The 14,725-nt window shown below is 35.2% G+C and overlaps 2 long non-coding RNA genes across 2 annotated transcripts; one reads left to right on the plus strand and one right to left on the minus strand.

The window, feature by feature from the left end:
- Window positions 1-7,234: 7,234 nt before the first annotated feature.
- LOC129442472 (uncharacterized) lies at window positions 7,235-9,675 on the plus strand. Its single transcript, XR_012369595.1, has 3 exons — window positions 7,235-7,423; window positions 7,824-7,872; window positions 8,735-9,675. It is a non-coding gene; the product is annotated as an uncharacterized lncRNA (long non-coding RNA).
- A 1,552-nt stretch (window positions 9,676-11,227) lies between these two features.
- Window positions 11,228-14,358, minus strand: LOC141363834 (uncharacterized). Its single transcript, XR_012369413.1, has 3 exons — window positions 13,530-14,358; window positions 13,080-13,128; window positions 11,228-11,396 (listed from the first exon to the last, which is right to left on the minus strand). It is a non-coding gene; the product is annotated as an uncharacterized lncRNA (long non-coding RNA).
- Window positions 14,359-14,725: the final 367 nt, after the last annotated feature.

Here is a 14,725-nt window from a genome sequence, read left to right on the forward strand (position 1 = left end):
TTAAAATACAATGATTTTCCAGGGTGATGGTCATGTGACCCTTTTTAGTGAAATAGAGGCTTTGATTTGGCTTCAGAGGGTCCAGTCACATGACCGTTCAGTCTTATTAAGGGTATTTATAATTAAATACTGATCATTTAAATTATGCTAAAGTATAACACAAATGTGTAATATGAATTATAATATATATAATGTAGAAATATTTACTCTTTTTGGTTACACTTTATTTTACAACGTCGCTATTACAGTGTAATTACACATTTACATGATATGAATTAACAACATGTACTATAAGGCTTGGGGTTAGGGTTTGGTTTATGGCAGCACCTTTCTTCTGTGGGACGTATAAGCTCGAAAATGTCTCATTTTGTGAAATAAAGTAATACAGAGCAACATAAGTACATCATGGCCACAGTTTTGGCTGAACTTGCCCTTTAAGCATTGATAAGACAACAAATAATTAAAGTTTTAGTTCACTGTGCTGTTATCATTTACTCATCCTTGAGTTGTCTCAAACTTGTAAAAATTATTTTTTTATGCTGAACACAAATTAAGATATTTTGAAAATGTTTATAACCTAACAGATTTGGGACCATTCACTTCCATTTTTTTTTTCTACTGATGATGCCCCAGATCTGCTTTGTCACAAACATTTTTCAAAATATGTTCATTTCTATTCAGCAAAACAAAGACGTTTATACAAGTTTGGGACAACTCAAGGATGAGTAAATGATAACAAAATTGTCATTTATTAGGGAACTGTCCCTTTAATAACTGCTATAAAAACAATTGATCCAATGCAATGAGGTACCCTTTCTCATCAGATTGGTTACACACATGTATAAATATATTTGTTTTTCTCATGACTTATAATATTACAGCTGCTACCCAGTCTCACAAGGTTTCGTGATATAGTCACGTAATTTTTGGATTCTTTTTTCGTGATATTATCACGAATTTCCGCATTTTTCATAATCGTATAACAAATTCCTGTTTTTGTGTGATTATCACGTATTGGTTACTCAACTGCTTTTTAGGAAAATAAATTTTAGGACTGCTTTTTTATCCATTGTCGCTCCGGTTTAGGGTTAAATTTGGTGCTTGCATTAGAATGTCACTTTATACATTAGTTTATATTATTTTTCCTGATTTATTTTTTTATATGTCGCCTGGCATTAGGGTTAGAGTTGGGTTTGGGTAGGGATGTCATTTTATGTAAATCCAACCCTAAACCGAACCGACAATGGTAAGAAAACAGGAATTCGTTATACGATCACGAAAAAACACGGAAATTCGTTATAATATCACGAAAAATAATAAAAAAATTATGTGACTATATAACGAAATTTCGTGAGACTGGGCTGTACATAACAGATCCATAAATGCAATTTTACCTGTATTATGTCCCTAATTATCATCATTCAGTATATTTACCTAGTTATACGATATAAAAAAGTTTGTGGCAACTTTAGGGACCAACTCAGACCAGCTCGTATGTGGATAATTCAGTTTGTGTTGCTCAATTAACACCCAATAGTTGTAGACAGCTGCTGACCGCTTCACTGCCACTCGCCCTCCAACATCTCTGAGGCCAAATCCAGTCATGTTACTCAGAGTCCAGTCATTCTCGCAGCGGCAGTTAAAATAGCCGCCTGCTGGACAGTGAGGAGGGGGTTGACATGCGGTGCCTGGCCTGCTTTGTCCAAGAGCACTCAAACATCTGTGTTATTTTTAAGAGGCAAAATGTCAGTGTGCGGTGAACAGACGGAAAGAAGGACCATGTGTGGCTGAAGCCGGCCGGGGCTCCGGTCAAAGCCTTATATCACTGGCCTGGAGTGACCAACAGGGGGAAACTGAAGGAGCAGACGGTCAAAGCTGTTTGGTCATTGCTGATGAATTATAGATTTGATGTCAATTATAGATTTTATGTCAATTCAAGCATCAAAAGATGCTTTTGGGTCAACGACTGAGATGATCAAAAGAAATGTAAAATGTAGTTTAAAATGCTAATTTATAATATGCTTATATGATAATTTCTTGAAACTCTATATGTAATGAATGCGTTTGTTTGTTTCATACAAAATAATTCAAACTTTATTTGATTTTTGGGTAACACTTATTTTACAGTGTCTTTGGAACACAGGTTACATGTACTTACTACCTAGTCTCACAAAATTATGTATCTATACTGTCATGAATTTACACGGTTTTTAGTGATCGTATCACGAATTTCTGTTTATGTGTCATTATCACGTATTGGTAAACCATTTTCGCTTCAGTTTAGGGTTAGATTTGGTGTTTGCATTAGGATGTGACATTAAGTATTGGTTTTTCCTTTTTTTTTTTGATTTATTTTTTATATTTTCTAAATTTTAAACCATTGTCGTCTGGCGTTAGGGTTAGAGTTGGGTTTGGGTGAGGATGTCATTTTATGTAAATCTAACCCTGAACCGAAGCGAAAATGGTAAGAAAATAGGACAAAACAGTTGAGTTACGGTAACCAATACGTGACAATGACACAGAAACAGAAATTCGTGATACGATCACGAAAAAACACGGAAACAGTATCACGAAAAAGAATAAATAAATTACGTGACAATAAGTACGTAAATTCGTGTGACTGGGCTGGTACTTACTATAGTAGTAATGTTTAATTATGCATAATTACATGCAACTAACCTTCCCATGCTGGTCCATGCTGGTTTGGTGCTGGTTTAGCTGGTGGTCACCAGCATACAGGCATCAAACCACAACATATGATGGTCTTGCTGGTATCACAAGCATGGGATGCTGGTATACTGATGACCACCAGCATGGGATCACATTAAGGGGGCGGATAAATTGCCTGCAATTCTCGTGCGTATATCATCAGTAAATCCGGTTTTCGTGATTAGTAGTAAATCGCCCTGCTTTAAATGGAGCGACATTTACTACACAGAGCCGTATTTCACCTTCTCGGTAGGCTATGCAAAACCGTGTTCACAATCGTGGACAAATCTGAATGTCTCAACAGAAATCGAGACTCATCAGACCAGGCAACATTTTTTCCAGTCTTCAACTGTCCAATTTTGGTGAGCTCTGGCAAATTGTAGCTTTTTTCCTATTTGTAGTGGAGATGAGTGGTACCCGGTGGGGTCTTCTGCTGTTGTAGCCCATCCGCCTCAAGGTTGTGCGTGTTGTGGCTTCACAAATGCTTTGCTGCATACCTCGGTTGTAACAAGTGGATATTTCAGTCAAATTTGCTCTTCTATCAGCTTGAATCAGTCGGTCCATTCTCCTATGACCTCTAGCATCAACAAGGCATTTTCGCCCACAGGACTGCCGCATACAGGATGTTTTTACCTTTTCACACCATTCTTTGTAAACCCTAGAAATGGTTGTGTGTGAAAATCCCAGTAACTGAGCAGATCGTGAAATACTCAGACCGGCCCGTCTGGCACCAACAACCATGGTCACGCTCAAAATTGCTTAAATCACATTTCTTTCCCATTCTGACATTCAGTTTGAAGTTCAGGAGATTGTCTTAGATAATTGCATTAATGAGAAATTGAACAGGTGTTCCTAATAATCCTTTAGGTGAGTGTATGATGGAGTATTTCTGTGCCAAATACACTCTGTCAGGGTTCAAATAAGTTTCAAAATAATTTTTCGAAAATCGCCCTGTATGACATCATGAAGGGCAGAATTCCTTGCATGGGCACTTCTCCCGGAGGAGCGCGTGCATGCATCAACCAGAACGAGAGCAAGAGCATGCCCCTTTGTTAGGGTCAGGGAGGTCGTTGGCTGCGCTGCACAAAACTTGCTCGAGAAAGATTTGTTGTTTTGTTTTTAGATCACAAAGTCACCAACGAAGTGTGTTTTAGGTTGTGAGGAAAATATAACCTTATTCAGCTTCCCCGACATAAAAGGAACAGTGGATCCAGTTTGTGCAACGCAGTTGAGTGTTTCCGCATGAGTTTACAAGTTGTAATTACGCATCCTACAAACACGTGAATCTCGTAATTACGGTAATTTAGAGATGGCGTGAACATACCTTAATTGTGGCTTTCTACATGACGACAAAATTGCTTCCTGCATGTTAGTTAAACCACAAGAACTTTAATTTGACGAAGAAAAGCTTCATGCTAATACTACTAGTTCAAATCATAAGAATCACCAATAAGGTTTTTTGCTCAAAAGATGACATGAGCTTATATCCGAAAGGGAAGACATCAACATTATATAACCGGTCCAGTCTGAAGTTTTAAGGTCTTGTCAACGGTCATACAGACTCGTGTTGTCATCATCCAACACAAACACTTCATCGCATTCATATCACACATACACACAACCACACACACGCTGTCCATTAACAGCTCAAATGAGTGCACATTTAACTCCAGCATTTCATATTGACATTCAGTTATTATTGCTCCATTGAGACACTTAACGGTCTTTATTGTGTGCTTTTGAAGAATGCTGGTGCATACAGTTTGTTTCTTTTTTCAGCATGTGGCCCAACTATACCTTTCGTCTGGTAAAATTAGCACATGAAACATCCCTTCACGTTGCCAACACATTAACACGTTAGCAGCTCAGAAACCACTTGACTCGTCCCACCAGGACAGCATACCAAATGCAATCCCAGACTGAATACAGTACATATGGGGGGGATACATGAAGACAGATACTGAAATAGATGAGTTTTCTTGTAATAGTTTATTTTAAAAACAACACAGAAACCACCAAGAATCAGCTTATAGCAACTTGATACTCACAACACCACTATCTATGATCTATTATATAAATCAAACTATTTTCATACGCATAAAGCTAGCAATACAAGCTTTAATCAGATAGGAAACAAACTGGGTTTACAGCCACAACCTTCAATCGGGGTCACGTGGTATATCTGGGGCAGCTGTCTAGCCTTTGACTCCGCCCCTCCCCTTCACTTTTGTCCCACCCTGTCCGTCTGATGTCCCTGCAGTCCACACCTGATCACAAACCACTGCACTTCACACAGGAATTTTCCATTTACTATTTTCTCATCCAGCCAGTTCAGGCCTCTTCGTCCTCCCCCCCAACGGCCTCTGCGAACACCACCGCAAAGACAAATGTGGCATGCAAGATATGCAAGTAACAGTTTGATCAACCAGATTCATTTACAGACCAAAATAAATAAATCTCTTTCACACACACACACACACATACACATACCAATGTATGCACTAGATGTATGTATAGACAATTGTTGTAAAGGGTCTTGCTGTAACATACAAAACACACAAATAATTTCTTCAGCTGTTATGTGTCAGAAACATTAATGTAAGTCTTTTGAAATAGATTTACACTCCATGTTCTTGCCTTTGAATCGCTTTTAAATGGGGGTTCTTGCAAATCGGTTCATGGCACATAACAAGGTGAGATTATAATGTGAAGGTTTGGGATGACAGAAGGCCAACATCTGTTTTTTAGGAGTCTCCAGACATGGATGATAAGTGTAATTGTGTAATATTCACATCTGCAGCTGGTAAGAGACGATGCACTGTAAAAGTAAATTACCTGGTTGTGTTGCGTTGAGTTAATTCAACTTAAATATCAAATAAAATCAGACGCAAAATGCATCTGTTTTTCAGCTCATTAAACACACATTTTTAAATTCTGCTTAGTTTTTGAAAGTATGTTGAGTTTCTTGGAGTCTTTCGGAGGAGATCGTTTACCGTGGGAATTGTGTGTATTATTATTCGGGTCAGCCGCCATGCCCTCTTACCTGTCCCTGACCCCTGATCTCCCCGTCGATCTCTCCTCACCTTCCTTTTCTCTTGGTCCTACATCCCTCTGAATGATCTCCTCACCTCCACAATCTTCGGCCACATCTCTCGCTGCGATGACCTCCTGCTCACACACGCTTTAAAGACATAAAAGCACGATGAATGAAAAAAATGCAGAAAGGCCTTTCATGAAATTGGTGGTTTATTGTGGCATGTTTGATCATTCCAAACCAGTCCAGATCCTAATCAATTATACACACATAAAAAAGCCTAATAGATGATGGAAGAAATTAAACAAAATAAAATGTACGAATTTAAATATTTCATATGTGGTATTTTGTGTCATGCATTTCTAATGTTTCAATGCCAAAAATTGGTTTACACTAATGAATCAAACATATACTGCAGGACCCTGAATGCACCTTAAGTCATTCTAGATAAAAACATTTGGCAAATGCATACATGTTTTAGTTTTTAACATTATATAGAACACATGCAATGCGAAATGCTTTTAGCAATAGTATGCAACCCTGTTATCATATCATTTTACGAAATTACAACATAATTTCATTCATAATAAAAAAAACTGTCCGTCCCATTATTCTCAATGACAGTACCTCACCTAAGACTTTATTTCATTCCTATTCATCAGACTGTTGAATAGAAAAAAGCCCAAAGAACGGTGAAGCTATTGCATCTGCTAGTAGAAGTTAATAGGACCATGTAAACCAGTCAAACTGTGATCTCTTACTTTAATTTAAGAGTGTGCCCTGGTGAAAAACAAATATACTTTATTGTATTTCAAGTATATTTAACTTTGCAATAGTACATTACAAATATACTTACAAAGGAATGTACTTTCTTTAAACATATTTAAAGTATGCTTACAACATATTTGCGCGTATTTTTTAAAATTAAACTTTTAACATACTTCAAAATAATTATACTTTAGTATATTTTCTAAAAGTATACTTTAGAAAAATATACTTAAAGTTAAAGTTTTGTGCAATTTTTAAAGTATACTAAATTTAAACTTATTTTAAAATGTATTTTAGGTATACTTTATCGGTATGCTTAAAGTTATCATTATAATAATGCACTGACAGTATATTTCCAAAATACATTATTTAGTATTCTTTAGAAACAGTATATTTTAAGCACATTTTGAAAGTATATGGGGTGTACAAATGTATATTATTTTATGGAGAAATAACGTGGGCTTAAAATTACGAGAGAGCAGTATGTTCTGTTACATTTTATATTGTAGATGTATACATTTGTAATATACTATTAACATAATAAGGTACACTTTAACTTCACTATAGTCAAGCATTGGATAAACCAATGAACTGTGTTTTACCACAAAATAACCATGGTTTTGCTAATAATAATCAATACACAAAAAAACATGGTTACTAAACTTTTACCACACAAAAAACATTCATTTTCGTAAGGGGAATATATAATATATTGTTTTTTTGTAGTTTTTGAGTCAATTGCATACCGCTTTTAGCTGTACACATTAATTAACTTAAACAGTTTTCGTAAATGCATTTCAGAGAAAAGTGAATTCTGAGATTTGAATAATGCATCTGACGTGTGTGATGACGTCACGACGCACGTATTTTGATTTTTACCAGTCGTTCAAGACAGACGGATTCAGTCCCAAGGTACGTTAAAATATCTTAAAATTAATATATTTGATTATCGTTTGACCATTCTGAAGTTTATCAGTAGACTATCATATTTCGAATGCGAAATGTTGTCAATGACGCGGTGTCTAAATCGCTATTAGTGATAAGCTGTTGTGTAGCTTAGCTTAGCTTATAGCTAATGTTAAAGGTTTGAAATATAGCACTGTTAGCCTGTTATATCGAATTAGTACACCCGATTGTTTTGTTAAATATATGTATTGGTGTGTATGTATATGTTAATGAAAAAAGGTAGCGTCAGAAAATCTGTTTTTTAATGTAGCGTGAAAGTTAACCATTTATTGACTGTTTAGAGGTTGTAAGGCTTTTACCTAACTTAACTGTATTTAGTATTAATGATGCTGCATTCTTTCCTCAGAAGCTAAAGTTTTTCAAAGACATTTGTAGGGAGGACTTTGCAGCTAATGGTAAGTCATTTTAAACTCTTAAGATATAATAATTCATTCGTAGTAGTAAATCAAGCTTCAGTTTAGATAACGTTATATACATATTGAGGCGGTTTCCCGGACAGGGATTAGACTAGTCCTAGACTAAAATAAATGTAAGAGCTGTCCAAACTGAAAACAACTTGCACTGACATATCTTAAAATACACCAGTGTCCTTTGTTTTGCCTCAAAATGCACACAGGTAATGTTTTTATTAAGGCATGTTTTTTTAAACTAGTTATATTTCTTAATTAAACTAAGGCCTAGTCCTGTTTTAAGCTAATCCCTTTACAGGAAACAACCCAATTGTCTGCTTGTTGCATTTTCTTTCTGACAAGTTTTACATTTAAATGTAATACAATAAAATCTTTCTATAGGAGCTGAAGTATTTTATGTAAGGAGGACTTTGCAGCCCATATAGGCAAGTCATTATAATGAAAACTCTTAGGGGTGTTTTCCCGAACAGGGATTAGCTTTATCCAGGACTAGACCTTAGTTTAATAAGGATAGTTTTAACAAACATGCCTTACTAAAAACATTACTTATGTGCATTACGATGTAAAACAAAGGGCACTGATGTATTTTAAGATATGTCAGAGCAAGTTGTTTTCAGTTTGGACAGCTCTTACATTTATTTTAGTCCAGGACCAGTCCAATTCCTGTCCGGGAAACCGCCCCTTAATATATATGATGACATTTTAGTCAAGCTCTAGTTTAGGTAAAAATATATCTGCTATACAATCTCTGCCAGTAAACTATAGATTTAATACAGTAAGTCTTGAATAAATGTAATGTTTTAATATTAAACACTTTTTAATTGAGCTTATTGTCTATCTTTTTCAGATTTCCTACGGCTGAACCAAAACCTGCCAGACTAAAGTTGATTTGGGAGAGAAAGACGTTGTAAACTTTAGGGCTGCACGATAAATCACATGCGATACCACGCGCATCACGTCAGTAATGCCGGTTCCTTGATTAGTATTAAATCGCCATCAGCTGTTTTCAGATGGAGCAGCTTTAACTACACAGAGCCTTAAGCCCGGGATACACTGCACGATTATTGGCTGTCCCAGGCGAAAGATTGCCATCGTGAAACTATCGTCGCGATTTTTGTGATCGTGGCTCTCCATCGGTGGTCCTATGTCGTACAGTGAGAGAGGTTCAAAGACGGACGTTTTCCCAGTCTTGCGTCCAAAGATAGCCTACGATAGTTTTCTGGCAGTGTCAGAAATTCGCCATGATCACCGCACTGTGTGTTTGCTGCTACGACCTGCGCGCCGGTATTTGTTTACCACAAGCTCATGCTGGTGACGTTTCGCAACATGTGACGCTGCCGCCAAAGCTTCCGTGTCATCATCGTACAGTCTACATGCCTCTCGTACCCGAGTTTAAACGATACATGTCGCACAGTGTGATAAGGTAATGATCTTATAAGAGGACAAAAATCGTGCAGTGTATTCCGGGCTTTAGTTCGCTGACAAGCTGGGCCATATCGCATACATATCGCAGGCGATGCGTCCGCGATAATTAATGCGAAATTGCCCCGATTGTCAGTGAACTACGGCTCTGTGTAGTTGGAGCTGCTCCATCTGAGGGCGGCTGATGGCGATTTAATACTAATCAAGGAACCGGCATTACTGAGGAGATATGCCTGACAAACACATGCGATTTATCGTGCAGCCCTAAACTCAATCATCTTGACATTCTTCAATGAGTAATTGTTCAATTTTTAGGCAAATACTGTACACTTTGAATGCTGTGAATAAAACTATATTTTAAATATATTTTAAATGAATTGTTTTTGACTGTTTTAATCAGCTTTTATTTATTTGGAAAAAATTATTTTGGTTGTGTTACCAGCTAAAGTAATCTATTCCCAAAATAGCACTCTTTAAGTTAACTAATTATTAAGGCACTTGAAGTATACTCATTACTAATCTAGCTGCAGGTATGTAAAAGTATACAAAATGTAATGTACTTGGCATATTCATTTTTCACCAGGGCAGTTTTTAGAATTTTGGATTGGCCAAAAATATATAGAATGTATGCAAACATTCTATTTAAGGTATACTGATTGTATGTTTGCAAGACACTCATAATACATTTGTAATGTACTCCTAACATAAATAAAACACACTCTAAATCCACTTATCAAGCATGAATTTAGCACAAAAACAGTCATGTACTTAAATTGTACTAAATACACTTAAAGTTGTTCCACTTTAGCACACAAAAGTACACTAAATACACTTAAAGTTGTACTTTGTTACAATTAATATACAACTAAAATATATTAAGTACAAAATTAGTTGTTCCAAAATAGCACTCTTTAAATAAACTAATCAATAGCACACTTTAAGTATACTGGTCATTAGTGTGACTGCAAGTATACTTAAGTATATCAAAATTAAATATATTTAGCATACTATTTTTTCACCAGGGTGTGGATCAGCATTCAGTTATCATTTTCAAAACAAAATCGACTATTTTGCATTTTAGTCCAATTTTATGTAGAAAAGTCTTAATGTTTAGCAGCCATATGATTATGAGACAAAAATTGTACCTGTGGTTGACACAGGAAATTAAAGGTCAAGCACACTGCATTGTGGCTTTTTGGGTACATTATCATACCTTAAGGACCCATTATATACTGTACCTTTAAAGGTACAGTAATGGGCGTTTCACACCCCTGGTGAAAAAATAGTATGCTAAATATATTTAATTTTGATATACTTAAGTATACTTGCAGTCACACTAATGACCAGTATACTTAAAGTGTGCTATTGATTAGTTTATTTAAAGAGTGCTATTTTGGAACAATTAATTTTGTACTTAATATATTTTAGTTGTATATAAATTGTAACAAAGTACAACTTTAAGTGTATTTAGTGTACTTTTGTGTGCTAAAGTGGAACAACTTTAAGTGTATTTAGTACAATTTAAGTACATGACTGTTTTTGTGCTGAATTCATGCTTGATAAGCGGATTTAGAGTGTGTTTTATTTATGTTAGGAGTACATTACAAATGTATTATGAGTGTCTTGCAAACATACAATCAGTATATCTTAAATAGACTGTTTGCGTACATTCTATATATTTTTGGCCAATCCAAAATTCTAAAAACTGCCCTGGTGAAAAATGAATATGCCAAGTACATTACATTTTGTATACTTTTACATACCTGCAGCTAGATTAGTAATGAGTATACTTCAAGTGCGTTAATAATTAGTTAACTTAAAGAGTGCTATTTTGGGAATAGATTACTTGCTGGTAACATAACCAAAATAATTTTTTCCAAATAAATAAAAGCTGATTAAAACAGTCAAAAACAATTCATTTTAAATATATTTAAAATATAGTTTTATTCACAGCATTCAAAGTGTACAGTATTTGCCTAAAAATTGAACAATTACTCATTGAAGAATGTCAAGATGATTAAGTTTACAACGTCTTTCTCTCCCAAATTAACTTTAGTCTGGCAGGTTTTGGTTCAGCCTTAGGAAATCTGAAAAAGATAGACAATAAGCTCAATTAAAAAGTGTTTAATATTAAAACATTACATTTAATTATGACTTATTGTATTAAATCTATAGTTTACTGGCAGAGATTGTATAGCAGATATATTTTTACCTAAACTAGAGCTTGACTAAAATGTCATCATATATATTAAAGGGATAGTTCGGCCAAAAACGATATTAAACCCATGATTTACTCACGCCCAAGCTGTCCGAGTTGCATATGTCCATCGTTTTTCAGACAAACACATTTTCGGATATTTTAGAAAATATTTTAGATCTTTCTGTTCATTAAATGTAATGTTACGGGGTCCAGCAATAGTCCACGACCTTCAAGTCCAAAAAAGTGCGTCCATCCTTCACAAATTAAATCCAAACGGCTCCAGGATGATAAACAAAGGTCTTCTGTGGGTAATCCGTGCGGTGTTGTTGTAGAAATATCCATATTTAAAATGTTATTAACGTTATAAACTACCTTCCGGTAGCGCCGCCATCTTAGACTCAGGAGCGAGTATTAGCGTAGTGTAGGCACTTTTCTTAGTGACGTATGACAAATTCGGAGGGCGGGGGGACAGAGCAGCAGCAGAGAAACTCTGTACGCTGCGTAAGCTCTCATCCTGAATGCGCATCACTCCAAAATGGCGGCGCTACCGGAAGGTAGTTTATAACGTTAATAACATTTTAAATATGGATATTTCTACAACAACACCGCACGGATTACCCTCAGAAGACCTTTGTTTATCATCCTGGAGTCGTTTGGATTTAATTTGTAAAGGATGGACGCACTTTTTTGGACTTGAAGGTCGTGGACTATTGCTGGACCCCGTAACATTACATTTAATGAACAGAAAGATCCAAAATATCTTCCAAAATATCCGAAAATGCGTCCGTCCGAAAAACGATGGACACACGCAACTCGGACAGCTTGGGGGTGAGTAAATCATGGGTTTAATATCGTTTTTGGCCGAACTATCCCTTTAAGGGGCGGTTTCCCAGAAAGGAATTAGACTAGTCCTAGACTAAAATAAATGTAAGAGCTGTCCAAACTGAAAACAACTTGCTCTGACATATCTTAAAATACATCAGTGCCCTTTGTTTTACATCGTAATGCACATAAGTAATGTTTTTAGTAAGGCATGTTTGTTAAAACTATCCTAATTAAACTAAGGTCTAGTCCTGGATAAAGCTAATCCCTGTCCGGGAAACCACCACAGAGTTTTCATTATAATGACTTGCCTATATGGACTGCAAAATCCTCCATACATAAAATACTTAAGCTCCTAAAGAAATATTTTATTGTATTAAATTTAAATGTAAAACTTGTCAGAAAGAAAATGCAACAAGCAGACAATTGGGTGGTTTCCTGTAAAGGGATTGGCTTGAACCAGGACTAGGCCTTAGTTTAATTAAGAAATATAACTAGTTTCAAAAAACATGCCTTACTAAAACATTACTTGTGTGCATTTTGAGTAAAAAAAGGCCACTGGTGTATTTTAAGATATGTCAGTCCAAGTAGTTTTCAGTTTGGACAGCTCTTACATTTATTTTAGTCTAGGACTAGTCTAATACCTGTACGGGAAACCGCCTCAATATGTATATAACGTTATCTAAACTGAAGCTTGATTTACTACTACGAATGAATTATTATATCTTAAGAGTTTAAAATGACTTACCATTAGCTGCAAAGTCCTCCCTACAAATGTCTTTGAAAAACTTTAGCTTCTGAGGAAAGAATGAAGCATCATTAATACTAAATACAGTTAAGTTAGGTAAAAGCCTTACAACCACTAAACAGTCAATAAAGGGTTAACTTTCACGCTACATTAAAAAAACAGATTTTCTGACGCTACCTTTTTTCATTAACATATACATACACACCAATACATATATTTAACAAAACAATCGGGTGTACTAATTCGATATAACAGGCTAACAGTGCTATCTTTCAAACCTTTAACATTAGCTATAAGCTAAGCTAAGCTACACAGCAGTTTATCACTAATAGCGAGTTAGACACCGCGTTATTGACAACATTTCGCATTCGAAATATGATAGTCTACTGATAAACTTCAGAATGGTCAAACGATAATCAAATATATTAATTTTAAGATATTTTAACGTACCTTGGGACTGAATCCGTCTGTCTTGAACGACTGGTAAAAATCAAAATACGTGCGTCGTGACGTCATCCCACACGTCAGATGCATTATTCAAATCTCAGAAATCAAAAAAAAAAAAAAAATCTCAGAATTCACTTTTCTCTGAAATGCATTTACGAAAACTGTAATTTACGAAAAAGTTAATTAATGTGTACAGCTAAAAGCGGTATGCAATTGACTCAAAAACTACAAAAAAACAAACACTCATATTCCCCTTACGAAAATGAATGTTTTTTTTTGTGGTAAAAGTTTAGTAACCATGTTTTTTTTTTGGTGTATTGATTATTATTAGCAAAACCATGGTTATTTTGTGGTAAAACACAGTTCATTGGTTTATCCAATGCTTGACTATAGTGAAGTTAAAGTGTACCTTATTATGTTAATAGTATATTACAAATGTATACATCTACAATATAAAATGTAACAGAACATACTGCTCTCTCGTAATTTTAAGCCCACGTTATTTCTCCATAAAATAATATACATTTGTACACCCCATATACTTTCAAAATGTGCTTAAAATATACTGTTTCTAAAGAATACTAAATAATGTATTTTGGAAATATACTGTCAGTGCATTATTATAATGATAACTTTAAGCATACCGATAAAGTATACCTAAAATACATTTTAAAATAAGTTTAAATTTAGTATACTTTAAAAATTGCACAAAACTTTAACTTTAAGTATATTTTTCTAAAGTATACTTTTAGAAAATATACTAAAGTATAATTATTTTGAAGTATGTTAAAAGTTTAATTGTAAAAAATACGCGCAAATATGTTGTAAACATACTTTAAATATGTTTAAAGAAAGTACATTCCTTTGTAAGTATATTTGTAATGTACTATTGCAAAGTTAAATATACTTGAAATACAATAAAGTATATTTGTTTTTCACCAGGGACAGTACGTGGCAAGCAGCAAAATTGCAGCACGGCTACAACTATTTTGATGTAGTGGAAGCATTTTGTGCAGCATTTAGTGCAAATAGGTTTAACTTCAACAACAGCTGCCGTGATAAGCCATGTCTGCGAAAGGAGCAAGATTTGGGGTGCACGAGCAAGGCGTACAACTACGCTTCACCTCTGTAACCGCTACGTTTTGCTGCTTTCTGCATGTCTCCTATTGAATATGAACTAGACACTTGTGGTTGCCGCG

Source organism: Misgurnus anguillicaudatus, chromosome 5, assembly GCF_027580225.2.
Source record: "Misgurnus anguillicaudatus chromosome 5, ASM2758022v2, whole genome shotgun sequence".
NCBI lineage: Eukaryota > Metazoa > Chordata > Actinopteri > Cypriniformes > Cobitidae > Misgurnus > Misgurnus anguillicaudatus.